Source organism: Amblyomma mixtum, chromosome 3, assembly GCF_055824585.1.
Source record: "Amblyomma mixtum isolate Tamu chromosome 3, ASM5582458v1, whole genome shotgun sequence".
Taxonomy (NCBI): Eukaryota; Metazoa; Arthropoda; class Arachnida; order Ixodida; family Ixodidae; genus Amblyomma; species Amblyomma mixtum.
Genome location: NC_143014.1, coordinates 60670399 through 60691705, shown reverse-complemented (window position 1 = coordinate 60691705; position 21307 = coordinate 60670399). Strand labels below are relative to the sequence as shown.

The 21307-nt window shown below is 48.5% G+C and overlaps 1 protein-coding gene across 1 annotated transcript in view; it reads right to left on the bottom strand.

Moving 5' to 3' along the window:
• The window catches only part of LOC149350366 (protein O-mannosyl-transferase Tmtc3-like), a 359942-nt gene that overhangs the window by 150200 nt on the left and 188435 nt on the right, over positions 1 to 21307 (bottom strand). The window lies entirely within an intron of this gene.

Genomic DNA, 21307 nt, shown 5'->3' with positions numbered 1-21307 from the left:
AACATGCTGTACCAACTCGCTCAAATGTCAGTTTTACTACCCTTCAGTTCGAAGCTGGTGCATTCGAAGCTGGCGAAAATGGCCGTTGTGAAGCTATGTTGGCGTCATGCACTGGAAAAATCACGCCCGCATATTGATCATGAAAGTTTTAGGCGGCAAGCGGAAAGGCTGAAAAATGCAGGGTATCCTTCCTATGCTTTGATCTCGGTAGCAGAAGGTATGCTTAAGGATCTTCATGGCAGGCAAACGGCCATCAAAGACTCAATTACAGTAAAGCAGAGGATGGTGGTGTTCCCGTACACCCAAAAATTATCGCAAATTTTGAAGAGAGTTGCTTCTAGGCTAAAAAAAAAAAGGCGTTTTTTTTTTCGGCACCTCACAAATTGTCAAAAATTTGTAAAATGACAACGCTTTCCCGAAAAGAAGTCAAATGCTGCAAAAAGAAGCATCAAGTCCCCATAGTCGCATGTGCCGAAGGAGTTTCGTACCGCACTCCGCTGACGCGAGGGAAAACCTATATGGGCCAAACGGGCTGATGTTTGAATGATCGGCTCAGTGAGCCCAAGAGGAACTTAAGAAATAAAAAGGATGGGAACCTCGTCAACCGTTGCCGGGACTGCGTGAAACTTGTCATCGAAATACAGTGATAATTGATCGAAACCGAAACCAGACAACACGAGAAATTGTCGAGGCAAAAACAATCATTGAGCGTAAAGATGCCTGCGTGAGGAGCACGTCCCTTTCGCTGCTAGCGAAGGAAAGGGAATTCCCGAATGGGGCAAGTCGAGGGTACGATAGAACATGTGACGGGTCTGATTGTTGACTGTTTTATCGGAACCGCATACAATTAGCAATGCTTCATCAATAGAATTCAGTGGTCAGTTCAGTTCAGAGCAGCGTGTGTGTGCGTGTCACCTTTCTGTCCGTGCCTTCAAGCGATGATTTGGATAAATGCATAACCAACTAGCCCAGCAAGCCTTTTTGGCAAAAGTGAGTGCAGTTGCCTAACTCACGCACATGTAGTTAAAGGTTAACACATTACTAGGCAAGGGCTCAAGAACTCCCAGTTGCTGACGTCGCAGTATCGATAGATACAAATTATTCAATAACTCCTGACGCTATGCGTGCCCTGCGAAAAGCTCTTTCATAATGAAACGGAAGGCTCGACTGGCCGATGAAGCTTATACTGAGACAAATTTCCAGTGCGAAGCTGGGAGGTGAGTAGCTGCCACAAGTGAGAATGAATAAAGCAGAAGTTAGCCCCGTGCTGAAAAAAAAAAAGAAACGTTGCAGGGCATTAATATAACCCCCCGGTAATGATAAAGTGGCAGCTCGACGGTTAGAAATTAAAAAACAAAATGTAATAAGGGGCGAAACAAAAACGAGAGAGGCAGCGAGGGAGAGCAGTACTGCCCAGCGGAGAGGGGAGCCAAATTGCCGTGAGAAAAGTTTCGCAGCGATGAAAGGACAATGCACATACACTGCGTCTCATATAACAGGCTACAGCCCAGAAGCGCGGAGGTGGGGGGTGGGCACAGTCTCGGCACTCGAAGCTCATTTAGCGACACCCCGGGTGTGCATACGGCCGCGGGGAAAGCAATCACGGGTCAGAAGCGCGGGCCCGTCGCGTCTGGCGGCAGCACGGGGGATGGCGCCGGGGAATCGGGACGCACCACCAGGCTGAACGGCGCCGGGTGTCCGTGCGCTCTCGCTCCCTCTCTTCGGCGAAGCGGCGGTGACGTGGGAAAGGCCGGAACGAGTCCCCGCTCCCCGGTGGCGTCTCCCCAAGAGTGTCGGCTGCGGACGCCGCCCAGCGTTTGAGTCGAGTGGCGCTTTTCTCCACACCCTTGCCAGCATCCCCCCCCCCCGCCCCCCTCCCGAACCTCCCTAACACGCACAAGCTTTCACTTACATCTCTTTCTTTCCTCCTTTATAATTTTTTTTTGTTGATGCGAGCGGATGAAAGCTGTAACGCACACCCGCTGGCGCCAAAGCTCGCTTGGCGTGAAAAACGGCGATCTTCTTTTCTGAGTCACGGCTGTTAATTTGTCTCGGCGCCTATAGCTGAAATAAAAGATGTCCGCGCTCTCTCGCGGGCAGTGTTTCGTTTATTTTACCCGCGCTCAGTTATCGCAGCGTTTCTTGTGCGGAGTTATTCGCTAGCTCTTTAATGACGGGAGCACTTTACACGGCTCATACCTTTCGTAGGAAATTCACTTATTGCACCGTCGTATTTGCTTTGTTCCCATTTGAAAGTGACATAAAAGAAAAAGGCACAACGAATTGTTCAGAAGAGTCGCCTTGGTCAGCTGCTTTGAATGAAAGCAGGTAGAATAAGAGTAAGCGCCCATGCGCCGGAGGATGGCGATGAGGGAAAAGAGGTTCGCATATGGAGCTCAAAACCAAAGCTTAACATGTGGCAGTTAAAGGTAAGAAAACCCAGAGATCGCTACTAGATCAGACACGAAAAGAGAAATAAACTAGGCGAAATAGGTTCCGGCCTGTGACTCATCGCGTGTGCTAAGAATTATATAAGGACGACAAGAGAAAAGACCAACACAGCATGAGGCGCAAGTTACTTAAACTCCACCTCGCCTACTTACCATTACAGGCAGGCGTCAATTTTTGCATCCATCGTAGCTGTGGACATTAACGCATGTATCCGCATGCCCGTGCATGGCGTACGCTGCATCGGTTTCACGGGTATACTGTCGCGCATTCGGTGTGCACGTGTAGAACTCAAACAACAGATCGTGTTTGTTTGGTGCTATAAAAACAGCCTGCACGCCTGCGCAGGCCGCAGTCTTCCGCAGCGTGTGCGCTGATTTTTGTACATATTTTGTACAGCCTCTCCCTTACAGGGCCCTTCCTACAACTCTGGAGGTTCTTTATTTTGTAGAATCTTGCCAGTATAGTTAAGCTAAGCTGCCCAACACCAGATCTGGATAACCTGCTCCTATTTGTCTGCTGACCTGCGAAACAAAGCTTCACCCATCTTTGGTGTTCAGAGAACAGCGACTGAATGAAAAAGAAAGGAACACGTTCCTCGATGACGAAGTAATCGCAAGTGCTCGTGGCGGTGCTGAAATTGAATTGACACACTCGGGACGAGAAGTTTGTTGTGCCTGCGCATTCGGTTGACTCGAGGCTTGAAAACGTCAAGAAAAGGGTCGTAAATACTTGATGAGCATAAAACAGTGCCGTGAGAAAGACACTCATAAACACTCAAGAATTTATACCAAATTTTTGCATCTGTGTTAATCATGTACAAATTTCGCTAGTATAGTCATTTCAAGCCAGGCCAAAAATATGTAGCCCAATATTGCCACGAAAAACGACATTGTGCAACCGTTCTCCCTTTTCCAGCGCAACCCCTCATCAAAATCGAAAGCAATGGCTCGGACACAGCTAGGAGGCTAGGCAATTCAAGGACCTCTCAACACTTCACTGCGCTCGTACTGGGAATTGACAGTGTAGTGCTCATCTGTACCAGCGGTCATAAGTGGAAAAGGATCAATGATAGAAACGCAAAATGGGCAACCTCACTGATAACTAGGCCCGCTGTAGAATAAGCGAGTATCTTTAAGTATGCACACCCTCACAGCCGCAGCCGTACTCCAGAAATAGAACGCGAGCCTCGCATATATTTTTTTTTTACTATTAAACAAGTCATGTTAAATACGGAAGTGATACTTCGGTTTTTAAATATTTGTGCACACTAGTCAGTGCAATTGGACAATATGCCTCTTGGAGCCTTTTATTGTGTTTCTGTGTCTACCATCTTGCTCAGTAGAACACTTAAGGAATCTAAAGGTTATACAAATGTCTCACAAAACAAAAAGTGAATGAAAAGAAAAGGTTTGGTACACATGGATGGATGGAAGTTAGGATCGTCCCCTTTGAAACAGGATGGTGGCAGTTGCCACCATGCTCGAATTTTTAAAAACATTTCTTTAAGCAATATGTCAAACTCAATGATATCATCTAGAAATTCACTATCTTTAATACAAATTTTAATCCTAAACTTGAAACCTTACATCCCCGCCCTACTTTTTAGTCAACGATCTTCCACTCGCTTTTTGCTAACTTCCACTGCAGATTTATTTACATGACCATTGTTATCTTTAAACCCTAGGGCCCAAGGAAGAGTGACTGTGCCTGCATCGACATCCGTATGGATACCATCACATCTGAGTATCAGGTGTTCAATTGTTTCTACTGATTTAGCACACACAGCATATGTGTCTTCTTTGCTTGATTTCTTTTCGTATCTTCGAGATCTAAGGCACCATGGTCTAGCTTCAATGAATAGGGCGCTGTCTCGTGAGTGTTCACAGAACAATCCTTTCCATATTTTACTTTTAAAATTTCTGTATAGTTGTACAAAGTGCTCATTTTTCATTGAATTAATCCAGTTCCTACCTTCTGTGGTTTCACTTGTCGCTTGAAGCTCTTTATTTCTCAGTCCTTGTTTCCGCCATACTTACCGGTTAGTTTCCTGATGCTTTTCCGCCACTGTAGGCGAACGTACTTTCTGTATAAGTGTTTAAATAACTGAGCTGCCCACCTGTTGCAGTCAATCTTCCTCAAGCGTTCCGGATACAATATTTTGCTCGGACATTCAGTCAATCTTCCTCAAGCGTTCCGGATACAATATTTTGCTCGGACATTCCCTTGCTTCGAACGATGCCCAGCCCATGTACTGCCTCATCTGTGGTTTTGCCGCGGGCACATAGCACTGGAGCTCCGCGTCCCCTAGTGTCTATGGCGCCTCACACCACTTCCTATATCGTGTCGTGACGTCAGTACTCTTTCATGCAGACGCCACTTTCCACAGGTTCATGCAGCGCGCACCAGCGCCTCTGCCCTGCCTATGAAAACTTGTTTGCGCCATCTGCTTAAAGGCATGACGTTAGCATGGCGAAGGTACTTCTGTTCCCGGTCATTGGTGTAAAGAAAGCTAGCGCATACGCAGTTCACATCGCCTGTCTCCCTCCACCACGTTCTTCGCAATAATCCCCTATTATTATCCACCTCGCCTGTACGAACAACCTCCTCACGCTCTCGTTTGTCTCTATCCGCCATTGCAATGTTCACGCTATTTCAACGTAAATAGTTAAACTCAGCGAAATCACGCCCAGGTGCCCTTGCTCTATATTGCGCTCGTTTCATCATGACCCGACTCGAGCGCGCGCCGCCGTTCTAGTACGGCCGCGGCTCCAATCGCACTTCGCCTTCTCCGACTAGAGCGCCCACAGCGCCATCGCATGGTGTCGTCGCAAACTTGGTCTGCACGCAGCGCCCCTGGTGTTCGGCGTGCTAACTAGTGTCTACGGGTGCTACGCTGCTAAGCGTGTTTCGCGAAAAACCTACCGTAAGAGCTTTCGCTGTAAAAATGGTGAAGCGATTCATCAGAAGTGCGCTGAGGCCTACTTCAAAAATAATGCGGTAAATATTAACTGATACAAAATGCTGGTAAGAGAGATGCCATATTGTTACCTCAACTGCTACGTGCCCAGCCTACATCCACACCTCAGAGCAAGACCCGAACCGTGACCAACCGGTCACTTCCAGTGAAACCGGTATCGCTCTATAGGCCATATTGGCCCTTTTTTCACGCAGCTGCCACTTGCAATTCAAATTAAGGCTAAGCTTCATCTGCCAGCATGTTCAACTCCTTAGTTCACAAGCGCGATCGAACTGGTCGTGTCCGCGCTTCAATGACGGAGATTAGGGGCAAGCCGGGCACAAGCTCGATGCGGCCTGGGGTCCAGAAATAAGCGCAGAGGTACGCGGCCCCCGTTTAATATCGCTGTTTGATTCGATACCAAAGTGACGATAAACAAACTGGACGGCGCCCCGGAGGCCAGTTCGCGGAGACGACACAGGGGACAGCGAAAATAACGCCAGAAACCCAGAGGAAAGGAGATAAAAAGCAACGTGGGGCGACTGCAATCAGTATGAACGCAGGCGGCTAAGGGTGAGCTCCTGTTTGAAATAACAGAAAAAAAAAACTAAAAGCTGGGAGCGGTTTTGGCGTGCAGAGCACATAGTTCTACACTTCTCTCTGCAGCAGACAGAACGCCATTTATTTGGTTTAGATAAGGGTAGATAAGGGTCAATTATTAGAAGTCGATTTTATGAAATGGTGACGATCTATGACTGTAAATTTTAGTGTTTGTCACGACCTTTGCGATACGTTGCCTTTGAGTGACTTACCTTCGCATATGCTTAAGGATGCTTGGGAGGAAGATTGCTGCTTATTTCTTCTCTGATACATCTATATGGAACATGGTGCGTTCAGCTGTCGAGTACCACAACGAAAGACCAGTTTGGAGCGATTTATCGGTGTTTTGTTATCTTCAGTTTTGATACGCAATTTGCATTTCTCAATAATTCATGTTATATCGTGTTTGCCAAACTAACATTAGGCAGCAGCAAAAACAAAAAGGAGGTACTACTTTAAAAGCACTGTTGGCCTCCTAACCTGGAAAATGCCGGTGCGTGGTGAAGCCTCTGAAGTTAGTCACGTGCTGCAGGAAATAAACGAGACTTTGAATGAGGGTGGCCTTAGCCAATCTGAAGAGATAAATTAAATGATGCCACGACTCGGCTTCGAACCCGCGGCGGCAAGAACAGATCAGCTTTGCTGGCCACTTCACGAGAGCACTGTGCTATTGCCGCAGTTTTTTTTTTTTTGCTATATTGCATGGAAGTACACCCACCCTGACAGGCTTCAAGCCCGACTTAACCAGGTCGCACCCCGCAACCCGCCATACACAGTCACACCAGCGTCCTGCTCTCACTTTGTCCGCACATCAAATGTCCGGGAAACACACACAGGCATTGAGCAAAAGCAGCCAGGCAGGAGGAGGTCGATCCTGCGCAGCATATGCCCCGTACCATAGCACACTGCTCTCTAACAGAGACATGAACGTGGCTGCTCTGAGTGGCGATCTGTGTTGCGGCTCTTCCACAGGCTAAACAGCCCCACGAGACCTAAAAGACCACATGGACCTTTAGAACCTTCCATTGTAAGAAAAATCTTAATAGTATCGGGCGTAATCTCAATGTGATTTTTGGGAGTCTGTTGAAGAATGCCCCCCCCCCCCCCCCCTCAAAAAAAAAAATGAAAACACGGCGTCACGAAAAAAACACAAAGCAATGATCAATAGTTTCTGGCTGCTGACACAGGCGGCAGTTCACTGATCATGGCACAAAAGTTCATTTTGCACGAAGCCACGTTTTGACAGGTAGGGTTGGCGTGTGAGGTTTAAAAAAATTTGCCGGTGGTTTAGCACTGCTAAGCACGGAATACTAAGCGAAATCAGGTTTTTGCAGGTGGACACCGACGCCACGTACATGGAAGAGAGATTGAGGTGTCCACTGACCCAGGGAGCCAGTTGTGCGCCTTTCCTATCGTCAAAAGCAACGGACTCTACAACGTTGTCAACGCCAACGCCAATGAACCCAATGAACGTCGGCGGCCCACTTGTTTTGTTTGGTTTTTGAGGAAAGGAAATGGCGCAATAACTCTCACATCTCGGCGGACACCCGAACCGCGCCGTAAGGGAAGGGATAAAGGCGGAAGTGAAAGAAGAAAGGAAGAAAGAGGAAATTGAGAATGGTTTTTTTTTTTTTTGAGGAAAGGAAATGCCACAGTATCTGTCTCACACTTCGATGGATACCTGAACCGCGCCTTAAGGGAAGGGATAGAAGAGGGAATGAGAGAAGAAATGCCACGTGGCTGCCACACATCCACCGCTCCTCCACTTGAAGGTCAAATTGCGGCGCCGATGACCGTGGCTTGACTAGGGCAGTAAAGCTTTCGCCTTAAAAAGAAAGTTTTCGCGGACAATTGAACACACATCCGTTGCACCCACTTTGATACACTGTTGATCACGCCTCGTGTTAAACTGCAACACACTCTCGCACTGTGCATTACATGTCACCTTCAACTTACAACTGTGCGCAAGCCACGAATGGAAATGAAACGCGCTTTCAATCGCGCTTTCAGGTACGTGGTATTGGTGTTCACCTGCAAAAACCTGGTTTCGCACAATATTTCGTGGTTAGCAATGCTAAACCGCCAGTAATTTTCTCCCCTTGTGCTTTGCCGACGTTCACTTTTTCTGAGCTGTCGTCCGTTAGAGCCTGTGCTGACATATCCGGTCTTTATTATCGAAAAAGAGGGTAATTGTTTATTTTATACATTCGCGGAGAATAGCGTTCCAGCTTTCAGCTTTCGATGTCCCTGCTGGGTAGGCGGACAGAACGAGGTTGCCAGTCTTTCTTTTTCCTCTTTTCTTTACATCGGGGGAAGATGGGGGGGAGGTGCATTTTGCATTTCAGTGAGACATAAGTGAGCTTAATTAGCCTAAGCAGTTTGGTCTTTCGAGCTTTAAATGCAGTCGGAGATGTCTGCCAAATCGGAACCCTAGGTTAGTATTCTACATCGGTGGCCTGGAAAGAAATGAACAATGTTGATGTGATGAGGTGCTCGTAGAGAACCAACAGAAAGTGATGACGTTGTCAATACAAAAGGCGCAAATAACAGGATTTTGAGCAAATATTGTCATGCTGGAGTAAAAAGTTCATCTGCGCCATACGAATGGTGGTGCGAAAGGAAGGAAGGGGGGCGTCCTTGTATAAAGTAAGACCCATTTTGCTGATACATAGCAGCATGCACAGGAGAAGTACACTTCACTGCGGTATAAAAAAAATGATAACACTGGAAGCCGGTTAACGAAATTTAACTAAATACCGTCAAAACTGCATGGAAATTCGGGACATTCGTTTTACAGGCCGGGAGTTCGCGGTGAACATAGTGTCGACGTCGACACTATGTTCGCACATAGTGTCACATAAGTGTGACATAGTATCCCGCGATCATGTGCGGAGATAGTGGGCATGAAACTGCAATGAGATGCCGTGTGTCGTGCTCAGCGAAACGAGCACGACCTACGCCTAGATCTTTGTCGTTTCTCAGCCCTTTCGTGCAGTGTTTATGCAAAATAAAACGAATTTACACAGCAGTGAAGTTGTACAAAGCTAGTAGTGCAGCTGAGCTTTTACAAGTTGTTCACTGCTTTTCTGATCGTTAAAATGGATTCGCTACTCAAATATTCCACCATTTACAGCTATCGCCTTTAGTTTTGTCTTAGTTGCCAATATATAAGTGAACGGAAGGTTGCGAAGCTCTAGTTTTCAGAATTTTCTCGAATGAACTACCATTCGTGGAGATCAGCCTTAAGAACAATTAGCTCTGTCGTAAAAATGAAATTCAGATAACTCAGCCTACTTCTTTTGGTGACGCGGCAGTTTCGTTACGTGATGCGTTTGCAGGCTCTTACATAGTGAAAACGGAAGCTCTTCCATTAATATACCCAAAATAATGGGAACAGTCAGTGGCTACCTAAAACAACTTACCGATACATTCATGTAATGCCCCCTTATGCATGTACTGTTTTCACAAACCTGTTCTTTACAGGCCTCCAGGTTCACGTTGAGCCAAATAGGCTTTTTTAAAGCCCTCTTGGACATGATGCCAGTGAACAAAGCAGTTAATAATGGCTGGTTTGAACGCGCTCACAATGTCGATTCTGTTTGGATACAAGAGAGGGAGAGGATAGAAAGTAAAGGGAAGTAGGTTTACCAGGCATAGTGCCTGGTTGGCTGCAGTGCACATGGGAAGAGATATAATGGGAATGGCTGCAAGAGGCTTGGAAGTCTTTATCCAAGCTATTGGTTGTAAGTCCTGTCGAAGCTGTAGCTCGCTCGCAACACTTTTTCTGGTCACCACGTAGAATTTAGCATCTGATGATCGTCGGAATTTTCAGCATGCTATGAAATGAAGAAATGCCAAGAGTGTAAAATGAAAAAAGTCGCTTACAGTGTACATGCGCCTAAAAGTTAACCCTATCAATATCGTGCGCAGGAAAACTCTTCTGACTGAACAGCACTACTCGCCAAAACAAAGACATCATGACGATAAAACAAGTCGCTTTAAAAACGAGACTCCGAGAGAGAGACAAAAGCATGAAAAATTACTCGTTATACGTGCAGGAAGACGAGCAGCTCAGAGACACGTCCAGGAGACGCGTTGAGCGATGCGCTACGCGCTGTTTAACACACGGCAAGTATTACGCAAAAAGCGTCGCACGAGCGCGTTTCCCGCGCTGTTGCTGCTTTTCGAGCCGAAGAGTGCCGCTTGAACATCTTCCAGAACACGTTGTCGTAACAGCCCCGCTTTCTCGGCGTAGGGGAGCGAAGACGCGAGCCGCGAAGCGCGCGGGGAGGACCAGCAGCAAGCGAGGCACCGCGCCACGAGTAAGCGCAGAGGCGCGCCAGCGGCGCCAAGGAGGAGACAGATGGCACAGCGACAGCGGCGCGATTTTTGCCTCACGCTCACTTTCGTCGTCGTCGTCGTCGCTGGGTCGTTACGCGGTGCTCCAGTTTGTTTTCCACGTGAGGCGCAACCGTCGCTCTCCATTAGCGTAGGGCACGCGATGCGTGACGACCGTCGCTTATCTGCACGTTCACGTGCGCCATCTGGCACGCGCCGTGGCTCCGGCCCTCGCGACGAGCACGAGTGCGCCGCCGCGTGACCGCGGTGCCGGGACCGGCGGACGGGGGTGGGCGAGGGCCGACCAGGGCGCCCCGCTCGCTGGAAAGCGGAAAAGCGGCGGCGACCAGCCATCGCGTGGGCGAGGCACTTAGGGCTGCCGACACTGGGCTTCTGTACCGCTGGCGCGGCAATTAATCTAGTCTTTCCGGCGACCGCTGACACGCCGGGCTTTGGCGGAACGCGCCCATTCAAGCCCTCGTGGCTCCAGGGCCTGCCGGCTCAAGGGCGGCGCGGATACAGCGAGGCTGGGCCGCCTGGAAGAAGCGTTGCGCAACGCGGATAACGTGAGATGTTGGGAGAATTTAACGCTTCTTCCATTAGAAAAAACGCAAAGTAAACAAGTATAGTAAAAAAGAGGGAAAAAGAAAGGGGGGTGGCGGGGTTAGGTGTTTAAGGGTAGCAAAAGATGGTGCAGAATAAGCATGGTTGTTTTCTATTGGTGAAACTGTAATGATCTTATCCCATTTTGAATGCGAAATCTGGTTTAGGACAATCCTATAATCGATGTACACGTTGACGAATAATAAACTGTAAACAGTTACGCCATTGCATAGCATACGTGAGTTCTCTATTTTTTTTTTCTTTTTTTTTTTGCGGACAGCCTGAATCACCAAGTACAATCATGTAGGCTGTGTGGTGCGCGCAGAATGTCGTGAGTGAGCCAAGTAAAGTTGCTAGAGACACAGCGAGTCTCTAGTTTAATGCATCCTGTTTTTGTTGCCTGGCGACAGTAAGGTCTATGCTTGTCTCCAGCCAGTAGGCCTACGCTTTATGATGGCTTTTACTTTTTCACTTTTTTACCTTTACCTTGTCTTCTTTTATCTTTACCTCGACTTGAATAGTAGTGAGTGTCAGTGAAATTTCGTGCTGTACACAAGCTAGTGACAACTCCTCCTAAGGGCCGCCCTCACGGTATACGTACTCAGTGTAGCAGTAGTGTTTTATTGACCATGATACTCCAGCGAAAAACAGCGCTTACAGAAGACAGAGGAAAATGGGTGCATGACGCTGTCCTCATTGTCCTCTGTCTCATCTAAGCGCTGCTTTTCTCCGCAAGATTATGCACCAATCAGCCCCACTTTTCACTTTGTTAAATGACTGTGAATTCAAGAGAATTGGTAGATAGGTAGTAATTGTAAGAAAAGTCAGTCTTCCAAGTCCTGTTCAAAGTCTTCGCTTTTAAAGTAGTGAACTACGCTAACAATTAGCAGCACGCGCACCTTTTCGTCGCAAGAGTGGCTTCTCCTATCGGCGGTTGTTTATGAGGCCGAGCACTCTTTACAGGAACCGGTTGCTTTTATCTGAAATTAAAGCTGAAAGCCTAGTCAGCAATCTTCACAATTCCACTCACTCGTATTCTGCATTATAGGGAATGCAACTTGCTTAATTAGCTGCACTGCAAGCCCTTGAGAGGCAACGCTTCGCGCGAGGTTGCCATTAGTCAGCCAGCGGTACTCCGGCTTGAATTCATAATGACGGCATTATTCTCTCCTAACAGCGCTGTACATAATGGTGCAACGTGACATATCGTCTCGAGGTAATTCGAGATCCATGTTTCTTCCCAAGTTTGCACGATTAGGCTTGTCGCAGTACTCCTCTGCTTCAGGGGCAAGGCACGGAGGAGAAAGTGAATGGTGGAGTAGTCGTGGCTTGAGAAGTACGCATTAGTTAAGTCAATTAGCACGGAGAAGTATGCAGGTTTAGTTCGTGGAAATACCGGGTGCGTTTTTTTTGTACAAAGTTTCACCCTTCTAAGTGTGAAAGTCATCATCATCAGGCATACTCTGCGCAGCGTTGCGAGTTTAAGTTTGTGTTGTTTCATTGCTGCAAATGTTTACTGTCCGCCGCACCGTTCCTGCGAACGGTGCGGTGGACTGTAAAGATTTGCCACAGACGGTCCATAAGCTAAGTGATCATCTGAACCAACAACTATCCCCTGGAGACGGACTCATATGTTCATTGTAATCAGAGGTAATCCTTCTGAAGAAACTTTCAAAAAGATCGCCTTGGGTGTTTTCAAGTAGACAGACTTACAGATGACAAGAAACTTGCACAGATAGCTGAAGCCGAATAAAGCACTACAAATGCTTTTGTTTATACGTACTTAGTCCGTAGATTAGAGCGGAAACTGAAAAACATCGCAAGACCTTGGCCGGGGTTTACCCTTAGGAATAGCGCTTTCGCACTAAAAATGACACAAAAGATTCTGTTATGTATATCACTTCTAATGAGATGCAGCAAAATCAGCCCCAAAGTGAGCTCTGAAACCGCCTCCAAAGGCTATCATTCTAGTTTCTTGGTGTACTAAAACTTGGCACTTTCCTGTAAAAATTACGACCCTTAGTAAAGAAGCAGCATGAAAAAGTTTTGAGACAATAGGAAAAGCAAATTTCGCTTCATGGACGCAGTCTTCCCGACCACCACCTCTGTGTTGGAAACGCTCGTCGGCACAACCCTCATGGGAGGAAGGCACGTGGCAAAGCATAGTTCTGTTTTAACGCGGATTTGTGGTAAATGCTTTATACATACGTGCACAAAAACGCACGGCGCTCAATCTTCCAAAGAGGCCGGGCAATGACTGGGGAGCTGATCCCGAAGTGGGCGGAGACGGGCCGGGCGCACCGCAAACTCCATTTAAAGCCCCTCCGCTTTTCCATCTCTCCTGTCCCTGCAGCCGAGGGAGAAGAGACTGAGCGTCAGGAGAATGACGGTGACCTGATTGATGCTTTTGTAGGGATCGCAGGGACGCGTAGAGACAGTGACGTCATCCCGACTCCCCAAAGTATGGGGCCGGTTGCGGAATGCTCCCTCCCTACTTTCTCCGATACTTCCACAAAGCGCCCCGAGAGAACGCTTAACCACGCGCCGGCGTGACAGTGAGCACGGCGAGGCGACTGCCGCTTGTGCCGCCACTGACCGCGATTGACTTCGGAGCGTTCGCGTTCGAAGGAGGTCAATGCACGACCACTTCCTCTCTGCAGAAACACCCGCTGCAGTGCGCTTCTTTCGTCGCGTTTGTTCCGTGCGTGCCAAAAGCGTAGGTAGTCTTTTGGCGGACACCTCCCCCCCCACCCGCACTCCCCGTTGGCTTGGTTTTACATTTTGCTGCCTTAATGCCACCGCCATTCAATCTGCCATAATTCTGCCATGTGTATTTCAAGCTTACCGCCAAACCACCCGGCTGGAGCCTAGACATGTTCAGCTAACTGAATTTTCCTTATATGTTGAGTAGCAAAACCGAGCAAGCTGTACCCCTTTGTGCACTTTTGTGTTGCCATCATGTGAGCAAAACAAGAACACAGGTAAAATAAGCCTGCACAGTGCGAAGTGATTTGGCGCGCCTCGAAACGTAACATGACGTGAAGCTCTCAGTGCGTGCAGACTTTATTGGAGAAGAAGGAAGAGTTAAACTTGCCAGTGGGAATTATTTTGTAGAAAGTGACTGTCACAAAAATAGAGCAGTTTATGTACAGGATAAAAATCAACTATATTGAGTAACACCATCTATTACACTCGTCTTGGTTGCTTATTCCATTCAAAGCTTTTTATGTTTGCTATCCTCTGCCTTTAAACCACGCAGATACAAATATCCTCATTAACCCTTAATCTGCCACTCCCGAGATAACTCGGGCTACCAGATATACACACCCCCTGCCTCTCCCGAGTTAACTCGTTTTGGCTTTTTAACTCACCCCCTGCCGCTCCCGATAATACTCGTGTAAAAATAAACGATGCAAACATGTAGCGCCATCTATGGAGAAACGCTATAAACTCATAGACCTTGTAGGGCAAATTTTACACAACAGATAGCGCGCATGTTTCGACATCCGTCGCATCCCAGTCGCTTCGTTTTGGTTTCCGCACAGGAGCCGTGTGAGGCAATGTGCCACACTCGTCCGCACTTCGACGGACGAAGAACTTTAAAATTGCTTGTGATTTCGGAGTCCAATGATAATGAGAACGAGGAACGAGCCCACCTAAGTGCCTTGTCGAGTGATGACAGCGATGAAGTCCCGCTGCCACCGAAAAATCCGCGTAAGAAGAGGAAATCCGACAGGCCAGATTGTTGCTGTAAGATTTCATGCATTACAACTAATATCTATAAGATTATCCTGAATAAACATGTCTACATGTCCTGCAGAGCATTTTAGTGCGTTACTAGCAAGAAATTTCCAGGAAACTAACATGCGAAAAAAACCCGGCAGGGTGTGTGCAGGTGTGAGTAAAAAAACCTGGCAGTGAAAGGGTTAAGCCGCTACAGTGTTTAGTTAATGACCCATCAGATGGTCTAATTTTCAAGCGTGGTTTGTACTGTGTTTCATGTCAACAACTTGGAAATAATTCGTTTTACACTAACGGAACATATACATCATATAGCAAAGTGACCTTGATGCTCGAGGTTGAGGAAAAAAGAAAACAAAGACGGCTAATGCCGTTTTCCTAAAAACAACCTTTGCGCATAGCGGCGCAGGACGAGCTGATTTTTAATTACAAAATGCAAGCCCGGGCAGAAAACAGGGCCAACCACGCCCCTGGGAAATGTATGGACTGGCAGGAAAAACAAGGGCGCACGCGGCCGCACCTGCAGGATCTCAGAGGACTCGAGCCCGCCTCATGAACGGCGCTCAAGCAGCGGCTTTCATTTCACGAACTGGGATAATATTTTTGGAAGCAAACAAGCGCGCTCAGCTTTGGAAGCAGCGCCCTTGGCTGCCCTCAGGCGAGTCACGTTTCGCTCCTTTATGCCGCGACAGGGAGCTCCCGGGGATTTATGTGCCTTGGAAGGACGTTCCGGTGTTTTTCGTCGTTGTTTTTTTTTCCTCCGGGAAGCGTGTAATACTTACCATACGCTCGCTAACAAACCCGCGGCGGCCGCACCGCGGGCCCGTCACGCTCGTCAGGGCGAACGGAGCGCCGGGCTGGATGCCTGGGAACGCGGGTGACTGCGGGGCCAACTGGCGCCCTCTACGGGCACCGCTGCACGCGCGCTGTCGACGCGATAACTGGTCCAATTAGAAAGCAGTTTGCTCCCCATAATCACGTGAGTCATTCGGCGTACTCGCCGATGCGGGGCCGACTGCGGCCGCCGCCGCGCGTCCCTGGGGAGCGCGCCGCCGGTCCCCGGACGTCGTCCGGCGCCGGCCGGCCTGATGGGGTCGCCGGGCTTCAAATTGCTTTTTGCTCCGCTGGGTCTCGAATACCCCCGGTGGCGGCGCTTCCCTCGCGGCTCTTGGCCAACGCGTCCAATCTCCGCGCGACGCTCTCTTCAGCGACGAGAGAGATGATATTTGGCTGCATGGGCTCAGCGCGCGATACCGCGCCGCCCAAGGATGCGGCCAGGAAATGGAGAAAGACGGCACGCGCTGGGCCCCGGCGACGCCGGGGGGAAATGAATGGCGCTGGGAGGCCGCCGCCGCCTCTGGATATCAATCCGCAGAGGGCTGCCGCGCGGAAAGGAGACCCGGGCGCTAATAAGGAAACAGGAGCGGCGATATGAAGCCCAACTCTCGTCACACTAGATGACGCTGCCGCGCTGACGCGTGTGGGCTGCGGGACGCAGCCAGCCCGACGAAGACTGATGGAAGGAGAAAAAAAAGCGCGGCACCGTTCATCGCAGACAAAGTAGTTGGGCGTGGCATTCCAATCAAGACCGGCTGTCGCTGATTGTTTCCGCCAGCGCTGATTCGATCGGGACGAACATCGCTAAGCCTGATTTGCTCTAGGGGTCGTATAATTCATGCCGGAGCTCCTCGATTCCAGCGCATGTGCAGAACGCTCGGAGTAATGCATTACTGGTTGTGGATGTTGGGCGGAATTTTTTTCTTCTCCTGTTTAATCGTGTTTTTCGTGTCAGGAATCGCTCAGGGTCTGTCGTTAGCCAACGTCAAAGGGTTAAGAGTCAGATGTTGACGCCTGCACATCGAGCCACCATAGCTTTCTATTTTCGGAATGCTTTTCATAAACGCTCTGCAGCCGATTGAGACATACTTAAGAGTGTTTCACAGTAATGCCCATATAGGAGCCAAGAAACAACCAATAATTTTTCATCTCTGCATATTTCGAATTCCGATGCTGTTCTCATTACGTCTGTCTTGTCCTTTTTTCAGTACTCCCGTCAAGAGTTCGGTGAGGTGTCAACTTGTGGGCCAATGGCCAAACAACTATGTTATTAAAGAAAAAATTCGCTTCAAGTGTTGCTACGACTGGAACTGTTACCACGATGTACGCGCTAAGGAGAGGACAACATGAACTGATGGGCACGTTGGACAGACATGATTTGTAGTCCAACAGCGCCTTTATAAGCGTTGGCTTCCTGAATAAACTGAGTGTTGTTAGTCAGCGCTGCGTCTCGTTCTTTCTCTTCCTGTGGCTTAGTACCGTTGCGCTGTTGTACTAGAAAAAAGAAGGACGCCACCTTACAACGGAAGATTCACTGAGTCTCATTGTCACTCCCAGTATCGTCAACCATTCGGTAGCACAAGCGCTATTGTAACTCTCATTAATTATGAAGCAACGCAGCCCAGTCCCACATTCTTGCAGGTACACCTTTTGCATGGTGAGGGCTCTAGAAATCGGCCCATAACAGTTTGATAGGCGTCAAATCACCATCATTGTTACCACCCAAGTTAAGCTCAATGCAGGACTACGGCGTTGATTGGAGATTGCAAATTAGCACGAAATCAGAGCTACCCCAGTCTGGTTCCTGGGGCTCCAGTCTCTCTCTCAGCGATTTTTTAGCTTCCGTACTTCACTCGATAGTGTGTTGTCCACGGTTGCGATTAACTTTCTCCTGAAAGCAATTCTGAAGCCCAGATTTTCGGCCCATTATATGTCTCACCTAAGTTTGTTTCCTCATCTAACTTATCTTACTTTCAGCGAAGAACTCGATGAAGTCACATTTGTTTTCTAATACACACTGTTTCTTTTTTTAAGGCGGAAGCCTTTAATGCCTCATCGTTGTAAGCAGGGATTATCGACAGAAATGTCACGCTTTTCAATTGGTCGAAACGGTCGTGACGTCACAGTGCGCGAATTTCGAACGGGGCCAATTGTACTTTGCCTAGTAATATTGCAACCAATTAAAGGGATCGTATAGTGATGCTCCAAGTAAGTGGGACTGAGTTTAGTTAATTGCTTACTTAACCAATTAGCCTAATTAACCTTTCTAGTCAGACCAGATAAATAATTAAAACCAAGTAGGAAATTGGCCGAGCTCGGGAATCGAACCCCGGTCTCCGGAGTGCGAGACGAGCACGCTACCACTCCGCCATGCCAGCTCAATGGTTTGGAATGAACAAAGGAGCCTCTAGTGAATACGGTGTCTTCGTTCATTCCCATCTTCCTCCCTTCCCGTTACGACGAGGTTCAGGTGTCCACCGAGATATGCGAGACAGATACAATTCATTTCCTCAAAAACCAATTTACCGACGAGCAAGGCATATAGCCGAACGGGCGATGGCGTTCAATGGACTCCCTGGCAGCGTTGCAAGACGCTGTTGCGTTCCGCTCTTAGAGGCGAAGCTTAACACCTTAACCACACATCAGTGACACAAGCAGCAACACCACGCTTAAGGCTTTCGCCTCACCGCACTTTAGGTCAACAAAGTGCCCCCTGATTTTTTTTCTGCCTCTTAATATTACGCCTATCAATTTCCTTCCCATCTTTTGCCACCGACATTTACCTCGCCGGCGCACCCTTCCTTGGTACAATTATTTTTCTTGACCTAAGTAACTTGAACTTGGATAATGTAAGTCAGGAAATGACGCTATTATGCAAAGAGAACACAGTGCAAGCTTTTTATTGCAACAAATTAGAAGCATAAAGTACAGGCTTTGAGGCTGCGGCATACTTGCCCCCCAAAACAATTCTGAAGCCCCGCTTTTCTGCCCATTATATATGTCTCGCCCAAGTTCACATCTTCATCTTACTCGTCTTGAAGACTTCCATAGTCTTGAAGCCTAAGCCCAAATCTCAGTCATGAGCTAGGGGGGCCTCTAACCTTTAAAAACATTTCGAACGCGACATACCTCACGTACGCTTTTTAATAGTAAGACCGCTAACTGATAAGCTCTTCAACTCAGCGCTAGATTTAAGATTTCTTGCTGACTCGACCCTAACGGTGCCAGCGAATAAACTTTCTAAACTGCGGCTAAAAGTAGTTTCTATGTTTCCTGTATTGCAACAGTTATGGATTAAAAATAATACGAAGGACACAACAGCTACAGAAAATGTAAGGAGCCCAATTCTGTGACTACTGCTAGATATGCTGAAACCTCAGAGGCTGCTCAGTGATTTCAACCATAATTAATGTGCGCGTGCGTGCGTGCGTGTGTGTGTGTGTGTGTGCGTGTGTGTGTGTGAGAGAGAGAGAGAGAGAGTGCGTGCGTGCGTGCGTGTGCGTGCGTGCGTGTGTGTGTGTGTGTGTGTGAGAGTGCGTGTGTCTGTGTGTGTGCGTGTGTCTGTCTGTGTGTGTGTGTGAGGGGGGTTTACATTCCCTGCCGGTTGACAAGTTTAAAGCGCTCAATTGATTTCCCTTGGCACGAAACTTCCGTGTTGTGTCTGAAAAAAGTACGAACAAACACCACACTGCCGAAATAGAAAAATTTCAAAGAAGGCAAACAAGAAAGAAAGAAAAGGAACACTTCGCAGCCGTCCTCGCGTAAACGTGAGTTTCCTCGTATGCACCATTTCACACTCGCCTTAAACGTCTGCGCTCTTAAGCACATACGACATCAAACAGATATGCGAGGCGGCCTCGGGGAAAAAATGAGTGAAGAAAAGGGAAAGCGATGCAGCCTCTCGTGTACCTAACACGCGAGTGAGGTCGGAGAGCGAGGAACCAAAAGAGCAAAAAACCTGGAATGAGCAGCCGAGAAAGACGAACGAGAAATGCCTCACGCCCCACTCGGTACTCTTTTTTTCTCTCTCTCTTTTTTCCCCGCGTCACGTTTTATTTTGTCCGCAGCAGCTGCGCAAAGCACAAACAGCCTCGGGAAGAAAATGCAGCGATTGGAAAACAGACGCCTCCCTCCCCCCGCGGGACGGAGGCTCGGCCTAGCGTGCTTTCCAGCGAGCTTCGTCTTCACGGAAGAGTAAACTCGTCTACAGATGCCATTGTTTTCACCCGAGGGAGAGAGGAGCGCGCGCGAGCGCGCAGGAACACTGGGCGGAAGGAAAAGCCAGGAGGAGAATTCCCGCGGGCTCATCTTAGTTCCCGCCTCCACCGCTAATCGATCCGAGCGGCGCTGAGAGCAGCACGTGCAACGCAGTCGGCCGGCACCTCCTGTACCACCGCCGCTGCCGCCACTCCCCCGCCACCACCGCTGTTGGCCGTCGTGCTCCGGGAGCCGCAGAGAACCGCGTCTGACGTTCCGGCAGCCGATGATTAATCCTTGCGCGGACGCATCTTGGGGAGCAATGCACTGCGCACCGACGGGGCGCACAAGGAAAACAATCGCGGAAAGCGCCCCGTCCCGCAGGGGAAAGGTGCCCTTTGCGAAGAGGGGTTGTTTCAGTGCCCACACATGGAGGCACCCCGCACGGGGATGAATACAAGATGACCAAACTGGGAGGGAAGGATTGCGCGCCAATGTAGTGCACTTCATTGCCCTCTGGAGCGTCCCGAATACCGACACGAAGTCGAGCGCTACCATCCAGGATAGAATCCCCTCCTTTTGTACGGCAGTTTTATCCGTCATTCGCAAGTGATGTTTCTCGCCCAGGCGTTGACAGGACCCGAAGGAATGCATAAAGGGACAGTTGGGAAAGAACACCTGCATGACAGTGTGCGAGATGGCCGCATGCCTCACTAGCAAAAATTTGGGGCATACCTTTATGCCGCAAGGTATTCTGTTTCGCATTGACATTCGCTTTAACTTTTATGTTATGGATTGGTTAGTATACCACTTGAGTGGACGAAAGAAATGAGGTATTCATGGCCTATATATATTTAGTCTCTGATAGCTGTGCCGAGTTTTCCTTGAAGAGTGTGTTTAGATGGCACAGGCTGTTTGCTCCACATCAAACGCGTCGCACATCCATCTTTGGTCATAAATCTGCAGCTCATAGGGTTTCCTCTTGAGCCGTGCAATGAGGCGCTTACGAAACACCTGAAGCTCCCATTTTCCGGAGAGCGAGAAGAGCTCCCTTCCTCGCACCTGCAGGTCTTTTCTTACCCCACTAAGACACATATCACCAAATCCTTACGAGTTGGGCAATGTCGACTAAGGCTGTAGGTGGCCACCGTCAGTTTGCTCTCCGCAATAACTCAACAGATAAATGCCGGTGGCAAATGGCCATGCGTTATTTGTTTTAAAGACATGTGTGCGAGTGAACACAACATGCTGTATGGAGGATGATATGATGAGCGAACTACAAAGAGCCTCAAGATTCATTAGTTTTCATTATCATAATCATTTTTCGTTATACTTGCGCGCTCTCGTAATCATTCTTTTTTGTATGCTAGAAACGTTTTCGCCATATCCCAGTAGATGCTACTCTCGTTTTGTTCAAAAGCGATCCCGCGCAACAGCTCTTTGGTTCGATAAGCTGCACAACTCTACTGCAGGCCGATGGCACCTAGGTTCTAGTCAACATGCCATTTCCGCGAGCAAAGCGTTTTCAGTAAGGCCGCTAATCCCTTTTTGCGCTGTGAAAGCGACTGGTGACGCCACTTTTGC